Source organism: Pteropus alecto, unplaced genomic scaffold, assembly GCF_000325575.1.
Source record: "Pteropus alecto unplaced genomic scaffold, ASM32557v1 scaffold33, whole genome shotgun sequence".
Taxonomy (NCBI): Eukaryota; Metazoa; Chordata; class Mammalia; order Chiroptera; family Pteropodidae; genus Pteropus; species Pteropus alecto.
The window spans coordinates 1,056,120-1,081,397 of record NW_006435762.1 but is presented as its reverse complement, the minus strand read 5'-3'; the positions used below and the strand labels follow the sequence as shown (position 1 = coordinate 1,081,397).

At 35.1% G+C, this 25,278-nt stretch overlaps 2 protein-coding genes across 5 annotated transcripts in view; one reads left to right on the top strand and one right to left on the bottom strand.

The window, feature by feature from the left end:
* The window catches only part of SERPINI1 (serpin family I member 1), a 71,596-nt gene extending 55,025 nt beyond the window's left edge, over positions 1-16,571 (bottom strand). The window contains exon 1 of one of the 3 annotated variants that reach the window (XM_006910806.3): positions 16,395-16,571. The gene's annotated coding sequence lies outside the window, so the exon portion shown is untranslated. The remainder of the gene's footprint in view (positions 1-16,394) is intronic. The other 2 variants (XM_025046060.1, XM_025046061.1) reach the window with 2 other exon arrangements.
* A 679-nt stretch (positions 16,572-17,250) lies between these two features.
* Positions 17,251-25,278, top strand: part of PDCD10 (programmed cell death 10) — a 42,028-nt gene continuing 34,000 nt past the window's right edge. Inside the window, exon 1 of one of the 2 annotated variants that reach the window (XM_006910804.3) lies at positions 17,251-17,393. The gene's annotated coding sequence lies outside the window, so the exon portion shown is untranslated. The remainder of the gene's footprint in view (positions 17,394-25,278) is intronic. The other variant, XM_006910805.3, reaches the window with a different exon arrangement.

The window sequence follows — 25,278 nt, the reverse complement described above, 5'->3', positions numbered from 1 at the left end:
TGAAGATGAGACTTGAGAGCAGCCTATGTTCCACATACTATATACCACACTTCTAGAGGCCCTCATCATCACATCCTCTTCTGAACAATCTGGTTTTCTTCGAGCCCCACATCCAAGATAGATTGTTTTTCACTTCAAACAGAAAACATCTGCTAGGTACTGGGCCCCAGAAACAGGGATGAGCACAGCAGACAAGAGCCCTGCCTTATTATGGAACTTATTCAACCAAATAAACACATGAATGTTTAATTGCAAATTGTATTAAGTACAATGAAGAAAAGAATAATAATATGCTATATGAAAGAATCATGGGGGCTACTTCAGGTTGGGGTGGGGGATCTGGGAAGATCTCTCTGAGTGTCATTTATACTGACAGTTGAAGGATAAATGAGTTTAGGAGGGAAGCAGTATTTCAGGCAGAGAAAATGAAGGCCAGAGGATAGGGAAAAGCTTAAAGAATGCGAGGTGCTAAAAGAAACCAGCCCACAAAAGGAAAAGAGGAGGCTGACATAGGTAGGCGGGGAGGAAGATCATATATAGGGTTTTGGAGGCAGAAAGGCTGTTGCATTGTCTCCTAAATGCAGAACATTTAACAAGCAATTTACAGAATGGATTATAGGGAAACTAGAGTAGAAGCCTACGGACAAATTGCAACAATGTAGGTGAAAGGAGATAGTGGCTGGATTAAGGTGGCTGCAATGAAGATAGAAAAGGAGTAAATTAATTCTGGATATTCTTATTTAAGAGATAGACAGAACAGGACTTACTTATTGTCAAGGAAGGCTGAGTCAGGATGACACTCAAGTTTCTCCTGGACTACTTGGGTAGGCTGAGGTGCGGTGCCCTTCACTGAATTGGAGAAGGACTGAACAAGAACAGAGAAGCATTGATGAGAGATGGGCATCAAGAATATTTGTTTTGGATAGGTAAATCTGAGATGCCTATGAGACATCTACTTGGGAAGTTAAGGAAGTAGTTTGAGACACAAGGTTAGAGTTCAGAGCACAGGTCTGGGATAGAGAAGCATCTGTGAGTGTTCAGCACATTTAAGGCTATCAGGACGGATGAGATTTCCTGGGGAGTGTGGAGAAGAGATGGCCTATGGCCAAGCTCTGGGAAATTCCAATATTTGTAACACTAAGGAAAATGAAGAGTAAAATGATCATCCATATGAGCACAGGGCCTGGCAGAAAGCAGAGACAGAATGCATGTTTATTACTAATACAGAAATGAAACTGTATTTTAGTTTCTGTTGAAAAACACTTTTCCAGTTTGGATGAATACCCTCTATGTTAGAATAGCTGATATATGAAGCTTAACCATGTGAACTGTCTTTTTTGTGTGTGTAGGTCAAAAATAGTCAAATTTTGGCAATTTCATAAAGTTCAACCTAGTATAAACACAATTTGGAACAAAATCCATTTGTATTGTGAGACAATATACAGTTCTAAAATGTTCTTTCATTCATGAGGAGTAATCTTTTGCTAACATTAGAGCCTTTTTTTTGCAAAAACGTTAAACCAAATTATACATGGTAATGCTGCATACCACTTATCAATTAGTTTTACCCTGGCAATCAAAGCTGACAACCTGAAAATGCCATTGACACTTTATCACCACATTCTGATTGTTGATTACCCCAGTATTATTCCCTAATAAATCTATACATTCAGCAGGGTAGACTCAGGGAAATTTTACACATCCAACTTTTCCATTTGGTTTTAATTTTTTTTTTTTTTCTGATTTCCTACTACTTTCTATAGGGAGAAAACATTTAAAGGAACTCATAATAGACATGGTTTATAATTTAATCTTGGCATGTAGAGACAAAGCTTTGAAAAAATGACTCTGATATAGTTTGAGTTACCTTGTGTCATTACAGATATATCGAGTTCATTTTACCAAACATATTCCAAAAGAATGTTAATAATTCAATAGGTTTTAAATCTATCAAGGGCTTATGATTTAAAACTGAGATTACAAACTCAAATATCAGATGTGCGAACTGGACCTGTGTAATAGAGAGGGGTGGGGCCTGTGGCAACTGAAGAGAGTATTATTCACCTAAAGAAAATATTTTTTTTTTCCTAAAATATGAACTCCACCAAAACAATTCTTTTGTGATGGGATGGGAGAGTTCAGCCCACCAAGCTGACAGTTTGGGACATCTGATTTAAATAACCTTCCAGATTTTTTTTTTTGTATTATCACTGGACATACTCTCCTTTTAATATTAGAATTTTTATATATCAAATTTATTATTTCTTAAAGGGGTCAGACCTGCAATTGCAAATGCCTTGATTTTTTTAAAGAAGGTAATATTTCATAGTTGTAGATGCAAGGTGCAATACACAAACACTGTGTAGTAACTATGGCCCACTCTATACAAATACATAAAGGGCACATGTGTCAGTGGACTTCACTGACATATGAAGATATGTAACCTTCAGACAACTATGCTTTTTAAGTTCCATCATTTTTTTCTCCTTCTCATTTACGTTGAGTCAGTTTATCATTAAGTAGTAAAAATCAAGTCTCATAAAACAGTACTCTGGATTTCCCTCTGACAACAGCCACTGTTTCCTTAAAACTTTTCGCTTTCTCTTCACATACTAATAATAGTCTCCACACAATATGCAAACAAGCATCGGGCACATATGATTGCAAACCTATTGCTCAATGTTGCCTTTTCCATATCATTAATTTCTATGTGCAGTCATTCTGTTCTTGTTTTCCCAGCCCTAACTGTGGGGGTGAAATAATACTTCTTGTAGAGCTTCCTAAATTCAACCTGGAAAAGAGAAAGCCTATATAATGTATAACTAGCCACTTTACACGCATAAGTCTAAAATAAACACACCACCATTAACAGTCATTGTTTTAGATATGTGGATAAACACATCTATGTAATTACATATAGGAAAACTTTGGTTTTCTTAATTTCTCTGAAAATAAGTCACCCTGGGTGGGAGTTTTGCCAATAGCTGTGAATTTACTACGTAAGTATATGAATTTCTTTTATCATTTGCATAAAACTTTAAGAAAATGTATAATCCGCTTTTTATTCAGAAAACTGAAAAATAACTATCTTCTGTCATGTTTGAACATCATCATTCAGAACTAACTGTTTTTCACTCATCCAGCTAATATCTACTGAGCATTGTCCCAGGGCATATATGTCATTGGACTTCACTGAGGTCTCAAGACATGTATACTTCAGACAACCATGCCTTTTTAGTTCTATTGTTTTTTCCCCCTCATTTATATTGATGTTTATCATGAAATCATTGTTAATTTGTCTAAACATACAAATTAAACAGTGTTAAGCAGTAAACTAAACAATTTATTAAAAGTAAACAGGCTCTGAATTAGGGATTAAGTTGCTACCAAACAAATAAAAGTGAATTTGACAGCAAGAAATTTAGCTAGATTGGAAAGTTTACTTCCTGGGTTCTATTATGGATTTTGGTGGGAATTATGGATCCATTTGAAGAAAAAGATCTTCTTGTTAAAGGTTTTCATTTATGTGTTTTTCTAAAAGGAAGAAGAAAACATAACTTAAAATATCACTGGTATACTACTATATTTAAAGTGAAGCTAGGTTTATGGTTTTCTCAGCCTTATAATCAAATGATTATCTTTACTTGTATAAAAATAAAAATTCTAGTTTGTCATATAGATTCTCAGTGATAGATTATTCATGCTAGGTGAACATTATGTTTATATAAGGGCAGTAAGCATAATTAACATGTTTTGTGACAGTTAAAAAGCAGATGTCAAACGAAAAACTAAAATTTTCCAATTAGGGTGATATAAAAGGAAGGTGATATGAGAATAACAACATAAATTTTAAGACTGAAGAGAGGAAATGAGACAGTATTTTAGCTAGCGCTGACTTCCTTAATCTAAAAGAAAAGTGAGCCTTTTTATATGGTGATGTATCAATGTTTCAATAAACCATTATTTTTTATAATATGAAGTAAACTAAAGCAGATGAATGTCCTTTTAAGACAAACACATTTAAATGCTTCAGTTGATTTATAATTATTACTTTTTTATGGTTTTTAAACTTATTTTTTATTGTGGTAAAAAATAAAAAAAATTTCCATCTTAACCATTTCTAAGTGTAGAGAATTGTTACTTTTTGAACTACTACAATTATTCATTCTTCTCCTATTGCTCAGACTCAAAACTTTCTTAGTCATTCTTCCTTAGCCATCTCCCCTATCTCATCGCAGGGGTCATGAACTGAGTACAGAAGCCAGGGTGGCAAGGTAAATGGCCCCGACTAGCTTAAAATAAAACAATAGAGAATGTCGGCAAACTGGCATTCAAATACAGTATACACACACACACACACACACACACACACACACACACACACATATCTGTGAGTTGACTTCTGACTTGTAATCTCTGTACTGTAGCTAATTCAGGGACAAAAACTGCTGATTACGTGTCTCAAATCTTCCTCAAATCTATGTCATCATTGCTTCTACCTCTGGAACATTGTCATCACCCCTGCTTCTTCCCAAGTCCATTTTTGTCTTTTCCTTATTTTTCACTTTGTACCTTTGTTACCCTTGAATCCAGATATGACACCAAGGGTAATTTTTTATTTCTCAGACTGTTTTATATATTTTAATTCTATACAACCAATAGAGATTGGCTCATGGCTACTAGATCTTTACCAATATAAATTACCTTTTTGATCAGATTAGTTTTTTCCCTTGAATTGTCTTGCCTTACCTATGACCACTCTATCTTTGTAAATTGATTTTTGTCCATTATTGTTTTGCTATCCTTTTTACTTTCATGGTATTGTTTTGCTTAGCTTTGTCTCTTAAAAAACTAAATTGTTTCCACACAGCCTGGCAGTTTCTACCTTTCAGTAAAAAACTAAATCTATTAGTAGCTGTAATAATGGACAAGAAGCATGATAAAAGCGAATTAAATTTATTACAGCTACTAATAGATTTAGTTCTACTGAAAGGTAGAAACTGCCAGGCTGTGTGGAAACAATTTAGTTTTTTAAGAGACAAAGCTAAGCAAAACAATACCATGAAAGTAAAAAGGATAGCAAAACAATAATGGACAAAAATCAATTTACAAAGATAGAGTGGTCATATTTATCTTGGTCTCTGTTCATGAATTTTGCCTGTTGCTCTGAGGCCAAATGACATATGAGACTATTTCCTTCTATTTTACATTTATCTGCTAGTCTAGTTTTCTTATAATTCAATCTTCCATAACTCTTCACTTTTTTTTTTGTTTTACATTATATTCACTTATGGTTTTACATCAACACTTTTAAATTATATGATTTAGAGGTTTCATCACCCTGGAAAGAAATCTCAGAACCATTAGCAGTGACTCACCATTCCACCATCTCTTAGCACTAATCTACTTTCTGTCTTTATGGATTTGCCTATTCTGGGTATTTTATATAAAATGTAGCCTGTTGTGTCTGGCTTTTTTGCTTAGCATGTTTTCAAAAGTCATCCATGTTGTAGCATCTATCATTTCTTCATTCCTTTGGATGGTCAATATTCCATTGTATGGCTATACAACATTTTGCTTACCTATTAATTCACTGACATTGGGCTGTTTCTGCCTTTTGGCTATTATTACGAATAATGCTATGAACATTTGTGTATAAGTTTTTGTGTGAATGTATTTTTTTTTTAATTCTATAATGCATATGCCTAGAGTGGAATTGCTAGGTTATATGCTAACTATGGTCAACATTTTGAGGACTAGCCACTGTTTTTCAATGTGGCCGCAACATTTAAAGCTCGCACCAAGAATGTCTGAGGGTTCAATTTTCTCTGCATTCTCACTAATACTTGTCATTGTCTTTTTTTATTTTAGCCATCTAGTGGATGTGAAATAATATCTCATTGTGGTTTTGATTTGCATTTCCCTAGTAACTAACGTCGTTGTGTATCTTTTCATATGCTTATGAGGCATTTGTATATCTTGCTTGGAAAAAGAAATGTCTATTCAAATTCTTTGCCTATTTTAATTGGGTTTGCTTTTGACTTTTGAATTATAAGAGTTAAGTCCTCTGGATACAAGCCTCTTCTCAAATATTTGATTTACAAATATTTTCTCCCATTCCGTGGTTTGTATTTTCACTTTCTTATGTCATTTGAAGCACAAGTTTTAAATCTGATGAAGTCCAATTTGTTTATACTTTTTTTGGTCACTCGTGCTTTTAGTGTCACATCTAAGAAACCATTGACTAGAACAAGGTAACAAAAATTTACTCTTATGTTTTCTTCTAAGTTTGATAGTTTTAGCTCTTATGGTTAGGCCTGTGATCAATTTGAGTTATATTTTTGTAAATGGTGTCAGGTAGGGTCTAATTTCATTCTTTTGCATGTGGATATCCATTTGTCTTAGTATTATTTGTTGAAGACTATCCTTTCTCTTGTCAAAAGTCAATTAACCATAAATGTAAGGGTTTGTTTCTGGACTCTTAATTCTGTTCCACTGATACATTAATATACATCTATGTCCTTTGCACTTTCACATAAGTTTTAAGATCAGCTTGTCAATTTTTGTAAAAAAGGTAGCTGATATTTTGATACACTAGATCTGTAGATTAATTTGGGGAATATTGTCACCTTAACAATATTGTCTTTCAATCTACAAACGAGCTATCTTTCAATTTATTTACATCTTCTTTAATGTCTTTTACAGATATTTTAGAGACCATTTTGTTTTTGGTATACAAGTTTTGCAAATCTTATGTTAAATTTACTCATAAGTACTTCTTTCTGATACTATTATAATTACTTTTTTTTTTTTTGGCTTAATAAATTTATTTTTTGGCTTAATAAATTTATTAATAAATTTATTTTTTGGCTTAATAAATTTATTTTTTCCAAGTTCTGGTAAGAGCTCACTTCCTGGCTTGCAGATCAATTCCTTGTCGCTGCATCCACATGTGACCTTTCCTTGGTGCAGACATGTGGAGAGGGAGACTGAACTGTGTCCTCCCAAAATCTCTATGTTGAAGTTCTATCTCCCAACATGACTGCATCTGGAGGTAAATAAATTAGTTTTAGTTTTATTTTTGGATGTTCACTGCTATGTATAAAAATACAGTTTATCTTGACTTACATCTTGCAAAATTGCCAAACTTGTTTATTAGTTCTAAATAGTTTGTTGTTGTTGTTGATTCCTTAGGATTTTCTACATACAAGATATTTCATCTGTGGGCAGAGATAGATTTACTTTGTTTCCAACCTGGATGCTTTTCACTTCTTTTCCTTGCCTAACTACCTTGGCTAGAACCTCTAGTACAATGTTAAACAGAAGGCAGACATCTTTCTCTTATTCCTGATCTTAAGGTGAAATATTGTCTTTCACCATTAAAAATGATATTAGCTATAAGTTTTTTATAGATATCTTTTATCAGGTTGAGGAGGTTCTTTTCTAGTTTGTTGAGTGTTTTATCAGGAAAATGTGTTGGATTTTGTCAAATTTGTCTTCATCTATTGAGATGATCATGTGTCTTTTATTCTATTGATATGGTATATTACAGACTTTTTTTCATGTTAAACCATCCTCAAATTCCTGAAATAAATCCCACTTGATCATGATATATAATTTTTAATTGTTGCTAGATTTGATTTGCTAGTATTTTGTCTAGAATTGTTGAGTCTATAGTTAGGTTTTCTATTTCTTCTTAATTGTTGTGGTAGTTTGTGTTTTTGTAGCAATTTTTCTGTTTCGTCTAGCTTATCCAATTTACCATATAATTGTTTACGGTGTTCTCTAATAATTACATTTATTTCTGTAAGATTGGTAACAATGTCCTCTCTTTAGTATATTCACTTTTAAATACCATTTTCCTCTAAATTCTAATAAAGTACTTTAACTTTTTAAATTGACAGGTATGGTTTCCTACAATATTTAGTATGCTGTTCAGTCTTAATTAAAGGCACACTTCACTTTATTGTGTTTCGCAGATGTTGCGTTTTTTATAAATTGAAGGTTTGTAACAACCCTGTGTCGAGCAAGTCTATCAGTGCCATTTTTTCCAACAGGCTTAGATAGTGGTTAGCGTTTGTTAGCAATAAAGGATTTTTAAATAAAAGTGTGTACTTTTTTTTAAACATAATGCTACTGCACACTTAACAGACTACAGTATAGTGTAAACATAACTTTTAGATGCACTGGGAAACCAAAAAAATTCTGACTTGCTTAATAGCAATATTTGCTTTATTGCAGCAGTTTGGAACCGAACCCACAATATTTCTGAGGTATGCCTGTAATAAAATTTTAAAGTCTGGGCTTAGTTTTTCATACATTTCAGTTGTTGGGCTCTTAAATCAATCTCATTGACCCTATACGATGTTTTGTGCAACTCCTGAAAATTTCTTACAGTTAGATGATACCCATCCTAGTTTCCTGAACATTTATTTTAGGGGTAGGGAGTACTTTAATATGGAACTTCAAATCTCCATTTGAATTAAAAGTTATAATTCATTTAAAATAACAAATCATAAAATAAAATCTAATAAATTTAATAAATATCTAATGTGCATCTAACACATGCCAGCTATTATGTAATGCACTTTATATGAAATATCATTACATCAGCATAAACAACCTTTGGGTCAAGTTACAGATTACAAAACCAAATCTGAACCCAGTTTTGTCTGACAGCAGAGCCCATAATCTTAACCAATGGTTGAGAGACTTTTTTTAAAAAGGGGCAGATAGGAAATATTTTAGGCTTGTGGGCTATGTGATCTTTTTCAAAATGACTCAGCTCTGTTTTAGCAGGAAAACAATCTTAACACTATGAAAATGATGGACACAGCTGTGTTCCGATAAAATTCAGTTTGTAAAAACAAAGTAGTGTGCCTGTAAGCTGTAGCTTGTCATCTGCTACTCTTAACCAATGTACAACATTGCTCTACTTCCTCCTTAAAGCCTTCCCTGATGACAACAGAGAGTAGTTTCTTATGCTTCTCGACTTCTACCATAGTAATTAATACCACAGTCCTAAGGCACATATCTTTGTTTTTATATGCATGTGTCTTGCAATGTCTTTTTTGTTAACTATATTGACAAAAGATTATGCCAGTGAGTGATTTCATATATTTTGTTGTATTTCTCTGCAGCACTCAACCCCATGCTACAAATGGAGAGTTTTGTCCCAATATAGCCACTTACCTAAGGTCACATGATAAAAGGTAAAAATTGGACAATAAAGTATCGATATGGAGATGCAGAAAACTGAAATATTGCCAAGGTTCTATGGTCAACATATTTTATTATGAGTTTTTTTATGTAGAAAAAAATGTATTTATTTTCAATTTCTCAGTTCTAATTTTCTCTTCAGATTTTCCTATCTCGAGGAATCATAATCTATCAAAACCATAAGTTCAAGATTTGTCATTGTAAGAATGAGTCATAATTTCGGTAATAATCACTGCATAGATGTTGCTAATATTTTTCAATTTTAAAAATGGGTAATAAGACCACTTTCAAGGATTAAAATTTTTTAGAGTGAATTCTTCTCTGAAATAATGGCTTATTTTGCTTTTTCAGGCAGATAAACGATTTTTCTTAAAAATAATTCAAATATTCTTCTTTCATTTGCATTATACCCATGTTCTCAAATGCAGTCTACATGAAGATTTTTTGATACTTTGAGGTTTAAAGCAGATTTATGATGAGATCGTCCTTTCAAGTGTTACTATGTCTGTAATGAAAAGTACAGGACAAGTATTAAATGATGTATGGGCTAAATGACTTTTTAACCAGAGACACCAAGTTTCTGAGGAATGCCTTTGCCCAGAGACTTGAAATTTGGTAGTCATGGAAGTGAAAACATGGTGCAAGATTAGAGTTTTATAACCTGGAGATAAAACAGACAAACATACAGGAGGCATTGAGTCAGAATAAGGAATACGATTTAAAGTTAACATGTTTTTAATTATCAGATTATGTCTCAAACTATTGACTGGTTACCCAAAAATCATTCTCAAACCACTGTTCTTTTGCTTTATCTACCATGAAGACCAAAAGTCCTTGACATCTCAACATGTCTTTAGCTAGGGGCAGCCACATGCCGTGGGCTTTAGTAAGTCCACAGTGGACATTTGCTGGAGGTCATTGGAAATACTTTTACTTCCTAATTAAAAGGGAAAGACTCAATAGGTACAACCATTCCTTGTTCTTCCTGCCCTGAACTAGAATGTGATATCTGGGTCAGCAGAAGTATCCATATTGCAGCAAGCATTAGAGAAAGCATGAAGACGAAACTGTGACAAAATTGAGCCTCTAAACAAAAAGTAAATACTTTCCTCTATACTTCTTGTTCTGCAAAAATAAATCTCTATTGTTTTATGTCATTGTGCATTAAACTTTTAGCTGAAAGCATTTCTAATTGATACATACTTTAAAACTATTTTTAAAACTGTCAATTACTTTTGGGACACATAATGTGAGTAAAAATTTGCTTTTAAGATAATCTCAGATAAAAAGATTTCTTTCTCCTCCAAAATGTTTAATTTTATATTACTAATTATCAGATAATTCTGCTGCCCTATTAAAAACATGAGTAGTTATTATTAGGTCTTTATAATTTTAAGTTATTAGCATTTTATTTTTAAAAGAACATATCAGAACCTTTGAAATATAGAAAAATTACCTTTCTGACATAGATTTAGTTAATGTACCTTGTGCTCAAGAGCTCATAATTTTTTTAAGGCTCCCTGATTCAGCAAAAACAAAAATTATACCATTTTGCATGGTGAGAATACTGGTAGTGTACAAATTTCGTCCAGTATTATATGGCAAATGATATGACATAAAATACAGTTTAATCTGCTTTAAACATAGAACAACTGATTGGATAACTGTAAGCAATTAGGCTACTTTGTAGAGGTTTCTTAACTGGAAGGCTGAATGTATCTAAAAAACATTAATTGCTTCAATGATTTTAAATTGCTTTGTGAAATACATAAGAATTAAATGCTCCAATAACTGATTTAATTCAGGTGAATGGCAAAAATTATACATCATACTATAGTATCTATAGCATACTACTAGAAGGTAGAAAAATAATAAAATTAACTCTTCAAGTCACATAGGGTTAAAAGACCTTATAAAAAACTAGTTTTTCAAAACAAAATTTAGGTTATCAAAAAAATGACAGAAGCAATTCAATGTGAGGCAAAATATCAAACGTATTCCAGTGAGCTCTTCCAGGTCCATTCAAATGAAGCCAAGATGCTGGGGTAGGGGTGGAAAGGTTGAACTACAAAGTTGTTAGGTAATCACTGAATTGCTAGACTGTGTTATAGAGAGCACTCTGTGAAACCTGAGTTACTGTCACTGAGAAATCTGGTCTGAGACATATATGGGAAAAACAATACACTTAAGAAAATGAGGAGATTAAATCAAAGTAAATTCCATCTGCCTTCTTTTCCACACTAACAAGCTATAAAAAGCTCAGAAGGCTCCCTTCCTAGACTAAACCAGAAGGGGGCCTTGAAGCAGTGGCTGGACTTTGAGGTACCATGCACATTTCAGCAGCTATGCTGTACAGAATGCCAGCACTGAGCACTGTTAATGCCAAATCTCAGAACTCACCCCTTCTTATGCTGGCTATGACATGAAATTACACAGGTATATGACAAATACCTGTGTAATTTAAGTTTAATAAGCTTGATAAAAAAGGGCTTCCCAATGCAACCGTTCACTGAAAACAGAACATTCAAAACCAGTTAAATTTTAATTAAAATAAAGCCTCATATTTCATACATCTATTTTTCTCCAAGTCTCTATTTCTTTGTGTCAAGAAAAGAAAGTCCTAGAAAGTATGGATGTATGTAGGAAGTGTTATTTAAAAGTACATCTTTAAGTCAGTAAAGTTCTAGAGGCAAGGAGAGACCACACAAATTCCAAGTGACATCCAATTAATAAATTTATATATAAAGTATACACTCATATGCAAGATTGCAGTTCATAGCAATATTTGCTCTATTCATTCAGAAATCCAATGAGACAGTGATATTTATATTTAGCTATATATAAGCAACTGTTGTGGGCAGAGAGCTAAATGTGGTACTAAAACAGACGACTAGGAAAAATTTATTTTTCCAGTTGTACTTGTTTGTGAAAAACGTAAAATGATGCTCTGTTATAGGTTGTCAAATATTTGAACAAATTGTTACCAAGTATAAACTATGTATAAGTACAAAAATAACTGAAACTCAGTCTTAGTTCTGAAGATACTAAGCATCTGGTGAAGACAATTATGAACTCAGCCAATTCTACACAAGGCACAGTGCTAAGCGTTAACAGTAATGCCAAAAGAACAAGAAGGAAGATCAATCATCATTTCTAAACCAATTTGTACCTATTAGCATGCTAGTAAAAGTATGTTAAAATACAAACAAAAGGCAGTTAAATGTCTGTTATTATTTAATTGAGTACTAAGGAATTATTTATAATTAACTAGAATTTCTCAGGCTTTATACTAATAAAATGAAAATCACACTTGAATTCTTAATTCTAACACCAATCAGATTAATTTGTTTCTAGAAGGTCGAATGCAAAAAAACAATAAATGCCCAACTCCACATGCACTTAAACATAATTAGTCTGACTTCTTTTCTTGTTGTTTTTTTTTTTTTTTTTTTTCTGGAAGGAATGATTAGAAAAATAGAAGAGCAAATTCAGTTTTTATAGAGTGAAATATGTTCTTTATAGATAAGCTTTAACAAAGATATTTTACTTGAGGTAAAATGGGGGTTAGGCATACAGAGGCTTCCGTGACTGTAAAATGGAGACCTTGGGTGCCAAGGGTGGAGAGCCTTTTCCTCTCACCCACATTCCCTATCCATGAAATGAATTTAGAAACACTAACATGCAAAGTTGTAGATGTCTTTTTGCGGCCCACACAGTTTGAATCAAATTGGGCTCAATCGACACTTTTGCAAAGGCTAACCAGCACAAAGACATTCTCAGTAGGCCTAATCTACAGTAATAATTTTGTAAGGTCAACTGATTCTTGTCTATCAAAGTGCAAGATGTCTCAATGTATAAAGACTTATTGGTCAATGGTTCTAATTCAGTAAGAGGTTATAGGGCTACCTCTTCATGCTGAGCATGATATAAGGAGCTCAGAACCAGCAGGAGATAGAAAAAAAGGATATAGTCTGCAGGATCTAATAATCTAATTACTTAAGATATACTCAACAAACTTTAGGGGCTAAATTCTGAAAACATTACAGGTAAAATTGCAAACAAAAGTAAATCCTTATCTTCGTATAATAATCTTGATCCCCAAAGCAGTGTTTAACCTTAAGAGTTTGCTTTAAAAGGAGGTGGGTGTATATGTGTGGCTCTTGCTTATCTTTAGTGTCTAGTTCAAGTATCTCTGTTATTAAGGTGCGAAATATTATTTTAGGTTTTTGTTTTTTAATATTATGTCCAAATAATAAGTTTCACTTAAAGTGACTATATACATGCACAATCTTTTCTGCTTTGCTTCAATAACTCATGATTATTCAAAATCTAATGAATTAATGTCAAACTGACTCCAATTAAAATGATGATGTAGGAAAGTACTGTATCTCACTATAAATATAAACCTCTAGAAATTAATGATTGGTGTGGGGAGGATCATGGAATCACTTATAGGCATTTAACAAAAAAAGACAAAATCTTTTTCTCTTGCTAAGGGTATGTTTCTCAAACAATTTTCTTTGTATCTATCCCCACTTGTAAAGCCCCTCCCCTCTCCCCATCCCACCAAATCCATTTGATATTGAACCTTTAAGTCTTGCTCTTTAGTGCTACATGCATCGATGAATCCTCCTTAGAAAGAAAAAATCCATGCTACTAATAGGCTTACAGTTAGAATTTTAAATTTTAAAAAGTCCAAAATATATTTTGTAATTTGAAATTAACCAAGTTTTTTGGCTAAAGAACATTAATCCTAGAACATCTTCCATTCAAGAGACATTCTGCCTTCACTGGTTTTTCCTTTTCATCATGTCATATAGTCACTGATAGCCATACACAAGTAGTAAAAATCAAAAGCAGAACAAACATGCTTTTAACATAAGTAGTACTTTACATAAAATTATAAACTGTAATGTAATGAACCTTCTAAACACCAGTAACATACAATCAAGAACTCTTCAGATTAGCTGAGATTTAATGTGAACATCAATTTATAAAATGTGTCCAGTTCAACATAACAAATACCCAAGTACTATATATCGCTAATGATTTTCTCCCTCATAAAAACATGATCTTACTCCCAAATGATATAGCAACCTAATCTTTTTCAATGACATAAAAAGGGTTCAAATCTTGGAAACAGGCAAAAAAATCCGGTACTTTAATATTGCAAACTCATTCATTCCTACCAATATTCTATCTTTCATGATACCTTAGAGTAGAAGACCTATAAATAGTTGGGATTCAAAGTACATCTGAATTTCAAATTTGATATTTATTTTCTATCCTTTTACTTGATTATTAACTGACTCCCAACCAAACTCTTTCAAAAAGGTCTTTTAATAAAGACTCTGAAAGAACACCATTGCCAGTATTATTATTAATTATTATTATTACAGGGGAGAAATACACCAATGACAGCAAATGTTCAATTTCACAAAATGAATCAATAGCAGAGCCTGAAAGAGATTCTACGACTGATTCGGACAATCTACTTAATCACAAATAAAAAGGGCAAACAATCTTTTCCAAGCCTCACTATAATCATTTTCACAGGGTCATATCAGCTATGTGAATTAATAGACTCTGAGGTGATATAGCAAAGATAAAAATCAGATCCTTACCATGGCTGCAAAGTTTAATGAATACTGTTGCTTTTTCTTTATTCTGAGGTCTCTGCTGCTTCTAATACTTACCTAATCTGCTTGGGGACAATCTAAAAGCAGCTGTTTTTCCTAAGATCTGTCAGTCTATATATTTCTCTGGCATATGAGAGTGTGGGAAAGGGTCCTGTAAGGGAGGCGTAAATACATTGATAAGTCACTTAGGCTTATCAGTAGTAACATTCTGTAGGAATGAACTTTAAGCTATGAATAGAATTCCTTCCAGCCATTTCTTTTCAAAAAGGAATTTTTGTGTGCCTCACAGAAATAAAATCCAAAAATCTTAAGTCAAGAAAGCATGAAAACAAGAAAATAGAAGATAATTACTCCATTTTATTGACCTTAGTTCAAATAAATCCAGATTAAAGTATTCAGGCAGACTCTGAAATATACAACTGTCACAATGAATGTATTTCAGAGCAAAATGTGCTGCAATCTGCTATGATTAAAAGCTATGTAACCTGGGGAACCTCTGTAACAAAAAAAAAAATTAGAAAAATTGTTTTTTTATCTACTTTTCTAAAAAAGGCTGTAATTTTGCCTTTGTTACACAAAGGTATGTGCGACTTTCATCTTTACGTAGTATTAAACATATTTTCACCCATAGGTATTTAATTACATTCAAAGAAATCACACATGGTTTAATACCAACAATGAATTATTATTTTATGATACTATTAAATGTGTTTTAAATCTGAAGCCATCATAACACATTCTAAGGGTAATCTATGAGCACATATTCTCTAAACAGAAAAGATCCTCGCACAGCTTTTCTTGTACTTTTGTTTTTTAAACTGTACAAATATTACCCGACAAATGAGAGAATAAGGAGCAACAATGAAGTACATCATACGTTCCTAATATAGGCTGAGTCCCGGTCTTTGTTTCAATTTCTAGAGCCACTGTAAAAAAAAGCTAAGTATCCATCTATTAAAACACATTTTTACATTATTGCTGGCAAAAGTTATACTTCTGATAGATTCAGTCAATCTTAATTATTTCTGCCTACACTTGCTTCTTTAACACAGATCTCTTTCAATTCTAGGAACCAGCAGTACAACCACCCTGGGAAACAGGTCGGTAGCAGGACAATCTGATAAAAAAACGTAAAGGGTAGACGTTGAAGAATGCAAAGTTATTTTCCTAGTTAAAGAGTTCTGAAGTAATTCTGTAGCAATGACATTTTTTTTTTTTTTTGCCAGCTACGCACCTATCCAGATAGCATCCCCCTTGTTCCCAATTAGCAGGGCTCTCCTCAATCCCAGAACAGTTTTGATAGTACAACTCAAATCAGAAACACTAACCACGCCCTTTATACCCAGAGTCAAGCCACCTTTCGCTTCCCCCCACCCCCGCACTTAAAGTCCAAAAATGTACATTTCACCTAAAAGGGTTGCACCAGTTCTCTAACGCGAGTCAGAGACTGTTTTTAGCCGTGCCTTGTTATAATTCCTATTGGAAGATGATTTCTCCCGTGCAGTGTGTGGACACCAGAGAAGCACCCACGCTTACCTCCCACACACCTGCAAACCCTGGCGGGATGCGGGAGCTGATGCTCCAAGGACTGCGCTCGGCTCCGCTCTTTCTGCTCTTGCCTCTCCCGGGAAACTACAGTCCAGACTGCGCCTTCGGCGGCTACAGGGACCCAAGCTCCGCCTCCCCCTCTTCTAGTTGGCGAATTCGGCAGCTGTTGCTCCTCCCCCGGCTATTCCTGATGCTGCCTAGGCAGGAGGCGGCGGGAAGCTGCTACCCTGGTACCTTTCGCTCCCTGCACTTCTGCAGTTGTTCTGCCGCTTCCCTCCCCCTGGGGACCCTTCTCCTCTCACTCGGTGGCCTCACACCTGGAGCTGCCTCCCGCCCTGCCCCGGCGCCTCTGCGAGAAGTCCAGGCTCAACCTATCCCTCCTCGACCCACAGGTCTGGTCGCCGGGTGTGCCTGCTCCTCCGACCAGGATGCGTCCCCACACCGCGCCCTCCCTCCTCCCCAGCGATTCTCCCGATGCTCCCTTTCCACCCACGCTGCGTCCACAGCTCAGTGATCCCACAGTCCCTACTTCGAACTCTTCCCCCGGACTCTACTCTGCTTCCTTCCTTTTTACAGCTAGACCGCCCCCACAAAGGGTGAGTTGCCGCGGGGCCAACCCTGCACCCTGATTGGCGCAGGTGAGAGCTGACCCCTCCCTGCTTCTTCTTTCCGTGCACTCTCTCTTCATTTCACCTCCTCCCGCAAAGGCAGGGAACTCTCCTACTATTGGCTGGAAGTGTCCCCACCCATCGCCTTAGGCTCCATCGCACCACCTGCCGGGAATTGTAGTCTTGCATGCACAGAACTTGCCGACGATGTCGGCGAGCGGAACTACGAGTCCCCATAGGCCCCTGCGCGACTCCGGCTGGGCAAGATTCCGGACAACGCCTGGTTCCTCTCGGGTCCTTCCGGCGTCGCCGGAGTGAATTGATCCGGGAGTTGAAGAGGGCTCCAAGGTGGAAAGTGAAGTGAGTGCCTCAGTTGCCGGTAAGGTGTGGCTGTTCTGTCTCAGTCCCTGTAGCCCTAGGCGGAGCAGAAGAGGTTTGGGCTCACACAGGGACTGTGGCTGAGGCACTCGGGCTTGGTGCTGGCAGGCGGAGCGGACGGGACTCAGAATGGGGCCCTATGGGCGTAAGCGAGGTTACTCTACGCGAATGGCGTAAAGCGGGTTTGTAAATGCCGCCTGCCCTGCTCCGGTCCGAACGCCTCCAGGAAGTCTCCTCTAGGTGGGGCGGGAGGGGAAGGGCGAGGTTGGCCCCTAAGGGTACCCCCCGGAGAAGTGAGAGGGCGGATGTGCCTGGGGTGGGGTCCTCTAAAGGTGTGGCTTGGGGAGGGGAGAGGCTGTTCCCCCCGCCCTGCTTTAAAAGTAAGATAGGGAAGGAGTGGAGGAAGGAAAGGGCGCTTGGGAGTCGCTTTTGGGGTGACTCAGGTTATACCCTTTGAGGAAAAGAGAGAACTGTGGAAGGGAGAGTCAGATGTTGGCAGAGACCTACGGATTCTGTTCCATTTTTATGATATGGTCCCTCTAAGGAGGTAATTTTTCCTTAAGCAGAAAACCTTAACCATCTTAGATCTAATTCTTAAGATATGTTTCTACCTTTACTCTTTTCAAAGAACATTCGCTTTGGGATGCCGATGAGGAAACCAAGGGGATGAATTACGTGCCCAAGGTCACACCCGTAGAGACAGATCTGAATCTAATCCATTTGTAGTCTAGCTTTTGAATTAGAGCTGCTGCACCAGAAAGAGTTGGTTGTGTTTTTCCAGGAGGGTGGAGGAAGTTGCAAAGTAATGCATTTTATGTATTTCTAAGAAGCCGTTTGTGAGGCGAAGACTTTGAACAGGGGAGAAATTTCCTCAATAAAAGGACGCACTCTAACTTTTTGGAAAAAAAAAAAAATAGATTTCAACTTACAAATGCTTTTTTATTAAGAGTACATTAAATGATGAACTGTACTACCACTTGAAACGGTAGATAATGATATAGGAGAACGTCAAACAGTATATCTTATCCTTACAGGTAAAGATATTCTTTTCCTACCTTAGGACTTTTCACTCTCATTTTGTGAAACTGACAACAATGGGATTGAGATTCTTTCACAAAACTTACTTTACACATTTTTAGAATAATACAGCATCGAGAGTTTAGTGTACTCATTACTAGAAAAGAAGTTATATTGCATTTTTTGGAGGTAACATCACATTTTGTTAATTTTTATTTACTTTTACCCTAATTTTTTTGATTCTGGAATGTTTGTGTAAATAACATGAGGCTCCTACATATTTTTCTTAGCATCATCTATGGTTTTTAACTTATCCTTATTTTACATTAAAAGACATAAAAAAAACTTTTTACATATTTAGCAGAAAGCAGCATGCTTGTTCCTGTCTTATCTTGTATAGTTGTTAATATGACCAGTTATAGTTCATGAATATTACTGGATAGTTCCTTAATATAATTTTGGAGTATATTCATTGACATCAGGATTTCTTTGCAGTGAGTTTGTAAATAAGAATCAGCTATCTACTGAGCAGGTAATCAGTCACGATTTACTGTTGTGTAAGTTGGCCATTGAAATATGCTACAATTTGAATGTACTCTTGAAATTTTTAATACTATCACCTTTTGAATGCAAAAACACTTTCTAGGATCAGAGATCTTATGTTCTCCTATGATTGAAGTTAAGATGTTCTGGAAATTAATATGACCTTTAAAATAGAAGAGATTTAGGGTACTTATGGAATGAAGTAAAATTAGGAGTAATGTAGCACCATGAGTAAGGCAGTACATAAAGAAGGAAGACCAACTAAACAAATGGAAAATTATGTGGGGGATAAACTGGCTTTGTGCTACATTAAAAAGATGCCATCATTTTAAGTAGATCACAAACTGAGCATGAGTGAGTGATAGTAAAGCAATAATGTATTTTCTAGACGATAGTGTAGGCATTTGCTTTTTGTCTGGGGAAGTGTGAAATGAGTTCTAATTTTTGGCATGCAGGTATGAGGTTGTGGAATGAGCTTTTGAACTAAAAGTTGAGAAAATTAAAACTAAGTACAATTAATATACTTGTTCAGCATGTGTTAGTGTTTGTCCATGGTTTAGTTCTGCCACTAACTTCATTTCTGAGGTCCATTATAGTTATAATATTTCACCTATTTGAAGTGGTGGAGTTATGTTTCTATCGTATTTATAATCTTTCAATCACATGCTGGAGTACTATGATCATTTTGGGTATCTGCACAGAGTTATGTGTACACTTATATTTTTATAGTAGTTTGCAGTTTACCAGTGTCCATATTCTCATTTTGAGTTTTGCAGGAGCCTTATTTCAGCCTTTGGACATAATCTCTTACAGGACTTAGAATGTCTCCAATATACAGCTATCTCTTTCTTTTTCAGGATATAAAAGAGGACTGTGGATTATTATTATATTCCCAGTAAGTGGGTAAAATATTGAGTAAATGTTTACGAAGAGCATGAAGAAGTAAAGATTGATTAAGTGCAGAGTTGTTGTAACTGGTCACTGGTGAGACCACCACATAATCCAGGACTTCTTATTGCAGGTCTTGAGTATTGTAGACTCAGTCCCCTTATATTATATATTTTACAAGAGAAGAAGACTATAAAATGACTTCAGTTTTCAAATACTATTACTATCTTAACTCTTTGTACTGACAATTTTGTCTCCTATCCAGCTCTCCATCCTTATCCCTAGCCTTTCTCATTTACTGTGCCTTTCGATTGCTAGATACATAAACTCCTTTCTGACTGGGAGGCCTTTGTACATGTTCTAGCACCCTTGCCTGGACTGCTTCCCCACCCCTTTCCAAATCTGGCCAACTCCTAGTAAATTTTCAAGTCTCAGTTTAAATGTCATTCTTCAGGGGAACCTTTCCTGACCTCTTTGACCCTTCCTTCCTAAAATTAGAGTACGTTCCCAGGTATCTTCATCATACTCTGTACTTTTCCTTTGCAGCATCTTCACAATAAGAACCTAACTGTTTCCATATTTGTTTGATAAATGTCTGTCTCCCTCTGTAGACTTTATGGTACCTGGGCAGGGCCCTCTCATTTGTTATGACTTAAACAGTTTCTGGCACAGACTAAGTGCCTAATACATACTTGTTGAATGAATGAATAAATGATCGAATGAATGAGGGCATTGATGCACAGAGGCTCCAGCACTCTGCTAGGGACAGAAATAACAGATATAAGTAAAAGAAACATGCTTCCCACCCTAGATGAAAAGGAGTTATTGACACAAGTTTAATATAAATTGTAGAAAGACTTTTGTTCTTTCTTGGAGGTCTGTAAAATCAGGATAGATAGTTTTCTGTGGGCAAGTGACAAAGGAGTCGTTTTCCATTATAGCAAACTTTTTGTATTTTGGAGACCCTATTACTGTTCTGTTTTGCAAGCAACGTTCATTATAACAAAATACAAACATGAAAAAATAACTTTTAATGGATTCTATTCTACCCTAATATTAATCTCATTTTGTCTTCAACAAAATCTATTTCCTTTTTTCTTTTTTATTTCCTTTTGATTTTTAATGTTGGAATCATCCTTTGAATTTTACTTTAAGTATTACCTTCTTGAGACAAGGTGATTTTGTAAAGTTAAGTAGTGCTTGTTTCACAGGAGCTTATATTTCAGGCTTCTTGAAAATTTTCATTATTTCAGTAGGTCTTATGGTGATATTTTATTTGCTTTCAACCTGGATACATATGAGAGTGAAAAGCATTATTTTAAAAACACGCAAACTGAATTTCAGGAATAAATCGCATTAGATTTTGACCCCAAAAACAAATTCTCTAATCCTTTGCAGTACTATAGTAATGGCATAGAATAAATTGAACAGCTCTGAGTACTGTAGCCTTATATACTTTAATAAATTTATCAATTCACTCTCACAAAATATTGTCAAAAAGTGATTGCTGACATTTGGCTTTAAAATTTGATAACAATCCCAGTTTTTATTATTAACAATAAGTCTTTGATAAGTGCTAAATTTACTTTTTAAAAAAGTCAGTCCTTATGTTATTTGAATTTTGGATTAAAAATTAATATTTAGCTAGCATAACCAGTATGTGGAGGATAAAACAGAAGTACTGTTTTTTGTATGTTGTTGGCTTATTAAAATCATTATGATAGATCATGTTACTAAGAATTTTAAATTCTATGATAATTTTTTCACTATAATATAAACTGTAAAAGTGATTTAGAAGTTTAAGAATGTGATAGATTGTATATATTATTACATTTGAAATATTACAGAAAGTTTCATTCTTGGAGACTTATGTTTTAGGAATACACACACAATGTAAAAAATGAAAGAGCCTTCATTGCAGCAATAAAAGTAATTTGCAGAAAGGTGAACAGTGTAGTTTGATGGTCCATTTTTGTCTGTATGATGATGAAAAGTTCAGTTTTCTCATTTTAGCAACAAAATTATTTGCATTTTGGATGTAATATAATATTACAATCTTATTTTTGAAGGTCACTCTTACATTTTCTTATGTGTAATCTTTTTTTTAACCACCCAAAAAGTTAATTGACTCTATTCAATCTCAATCTTATACAGTTGCCTAGAATCAAGTGTTATTTTAAAAAAAAAGAAAAAAAAGAGGATTTTATCATCAAGATTATGAATTATTGGGTGGAACGTATTAAATGGTAGTCACTACTATTTACTCAGGCCAGTCCCTTAGAAATAAATTAATGGGAAGTAAGTTTAGATTGCATAATAATGATAGTTCAGTTCATTCATCAAATATTTATTGAATATATATTATGTGTGAGACTGCCTTAACAATTTCTTTCGATGAACTGGGATATAATATGATAACCAATATTTATTGAACAGTAACTAAGTGCCAGGCATCATACTAAGCATTTTACATGATCTCATATAGTCCTTGTAACTCTCCTGTGAAGTAGAGGCACTATTATCCCAATTTAAACGAGGAAACTAAAGTACAGAGAGGCTAAGCAACTTAACTGAGGTCACACAACCAGTAATTGCTTGGAATAAGATTTGAATCCAGGCTGCCAGACTCAAGACCATATTTTTAATCATTGCAGTAGAAATGATGTTAATGATTGAATGGAGGGCAGTTCGATTTAGAGTTGCAGTTACAGAGAAGTTGTATCTTAGATGCTAAAATCAGTGTGGCAGGCAAAATTACTCGTATTCAAACTTACTCCAAAAAATCCCTCTGAAGCTTACCACATTGGAGACTAACTTAACTTCAAAACAGCCAGTTTTTTCTCTAGCACTGGAATAGAATTACTTTTCCTTTGAGTGTTAGCTGAAGTGTTTGACTTGTTATTCAGCGACCATGTTGTAAAAGCAATATGTGTGTTATAATACAGGAACCACAGGGTGGTGAGCTGCTCATTGTGCGAGGAGGCACTGTGACTAAGTTTGGCAGGGGGAATTGCAGATCCATGTCTCTTATCTCTTTTATTCTAGGGTTTATGTGCATGGAATGGAATTATGATCACCTATGTTTTTCAGTGGTTATTTTTGTTTTGTACTCAAAAAAAAAAGTTAATCATGTCTGTTGACCTTGCTAGGATAAGTGTATGAGTGTGTACGCTCATGCACAGGTATGCTGGTGTAGTTAATGCAAAGTGGCAAGGTCTTATTTGACATGTCTTATTTATTGTCTCTCTTCCCTGCAGGACTGCACACCTTCAAGGGTAGGGATTATATCAGACATTTTATCACCATATCTCTAGCTAACAACTGTTGATGACTTAGACTAACTATGCAGAGTGCTGTGCTAAGTACTAGGAAATAGAGAGAAAGGAATAAAACTTCTCGTTAGGGCATTTATAAGTTAGTGGGTAGAAGAGGAAGGAGATGGTAAGACCATTATATGAATATTTAGCCTTTCTGATATATTTTTTTCTAGATTTTTGGGGGGGTTTTGTTCATTTGTTTTGTTTTTTAACCTTTTGATTTCTTTTTCCCCCTTTCTGGTATATTAAGTACTTTCACATTCATCAGTTCATTTGATAATTTTATGCCAGAGCTGATAGGAAGGGGGAAAAATGATAGTTTCTCTAACTTACCATCTGGTCCCTGGCACTGAAACATCCTTCCCCAGTTTATTCAACCATCCTGTCTTCACGATGAACTGTAACTCCAGTGGAGATCGGAGTTAAGGAATGACAACTCTAAGATATGACACCCCTACTGCCTTCATAGATTATATAAGGTTGCTATAACAGAAGCTAGTTGGTAATGGTATATGAGTCAGACCTGACCTCTAGTCTGCAACTGTTCAGATTGTCGTAAGGTTTTATTAATGTAATTCCAAAGGATTTTAAATAATGCTGTGGTCTTTTATTCAGAAATCACATACTTTGTGGATGCCTTTATCCATAATAAAATCAGCATTCTGACAATATTGAGAGAGTTTTGAGGCCCTACCTTAATTTTGGTGTGCTTCCTTAAAATATGAGTTATAGTTTTGCAGGTGTGGGTTACAGGAGGAATTGTATATACAACATAAGCAGATACCATACTATCTCCCTCATTCTTCTTGTGACTAAAAGTATTTGTATTTAAGATCAATTATGTTCTAAAGGTGAAGTTAAATGTCATTATCAAGATAAAACCTGTCTTTTTAGCATCTAGCCTTAGACAAATGAGCCAGAGTCAATTTGTTTTCTGGGCTAATAATTTTATCAGCATTTATGTGCCTTTTGGTAGTGTTTTGGTGCAAAGAAATTTGGGAATAGGAAAAAAATCTGAGGCTTTTCAAACTAGAGATGTGTATTCTGTCCCTTAAATCAGTTGTGCAGAAATATCTTAGAAGCCGGTGTTTGCTATTTTTGTTGTTCTGATTTTCTGTCAGCTAATTTAGAGGTAAGGAGCCCTTTGATTCTATTGTCATCTTTTGATTATCCTGTATAGATTATCTCCTTTTATGAATTATCTTAAGAAGGGCCTTGATTTCCCTCTGCCACCCAGTCTACTTCTGGGCCACAGCTGTCTTTATGAAGTCGATCTATGTACACTAAGAGAATAAAAAGTAATTTTAATATGAGCTTGGTAAATAGTTTTAAAATGCAGTTGATGATCAAATTCTTTAAGTATTCCAAAACTATGTAATGTGCCTTGGATGATTCGTAACTTTTTTCTGGTGGCCCCATAATTTATGCCTCCATTTTGGCAAATGGAGGAGAAGAGGTTTTTAAAATATACTATGTAAGCATATGGCCTTTATGAAATTGTGGGGTCAAGACTAGAGTGAGGCAAATGGGGCCTGGGAACCAAAATTTAAGAAGAGATTTACTCTGTCATGGAATTCGGAGCTAAATTTTGTGCTCTTAGTGTCTGGTTTGCCTCATCCTAGTTCCAGTCCTGATGCCATGTCAGGTTTATAGAATTTTGTATAAAAATATCAGTAACAACATGAATTGAATGCTTAATGTGTGTCAGGCCACTGTATCAAGTGTTTTATATGCATTAGTACCCTTAATAACCCTATGAAGTGAGTATACTTCAATCAGTATTTCCATTAATTTCTCAATGAGCTTAGAAAGATTAAATAACTTAAATGATACCACTCAGCTGAACAAAAATTTGAACTCAGGTCTTTGTTTCAAATCTGAGCACTTATCTACTGCTTGGTATAGTCCATCTGTGTGTAGAAAACCTTGATTACTACTTGTTCATTTTATACATTTTTGTATTGAGAAACTAGTCCCCAAAATATGCAAGTGCACACACTGATATGATTCATTTAACATTTAAGGTGAGTGAGTCAGAGGTCTCAGCAGCAACAAATTGAAGATCCACAAACTGGTTCTGCTCAGTACCATAAATTGACCTTGAATCAGAGACATTCCTGC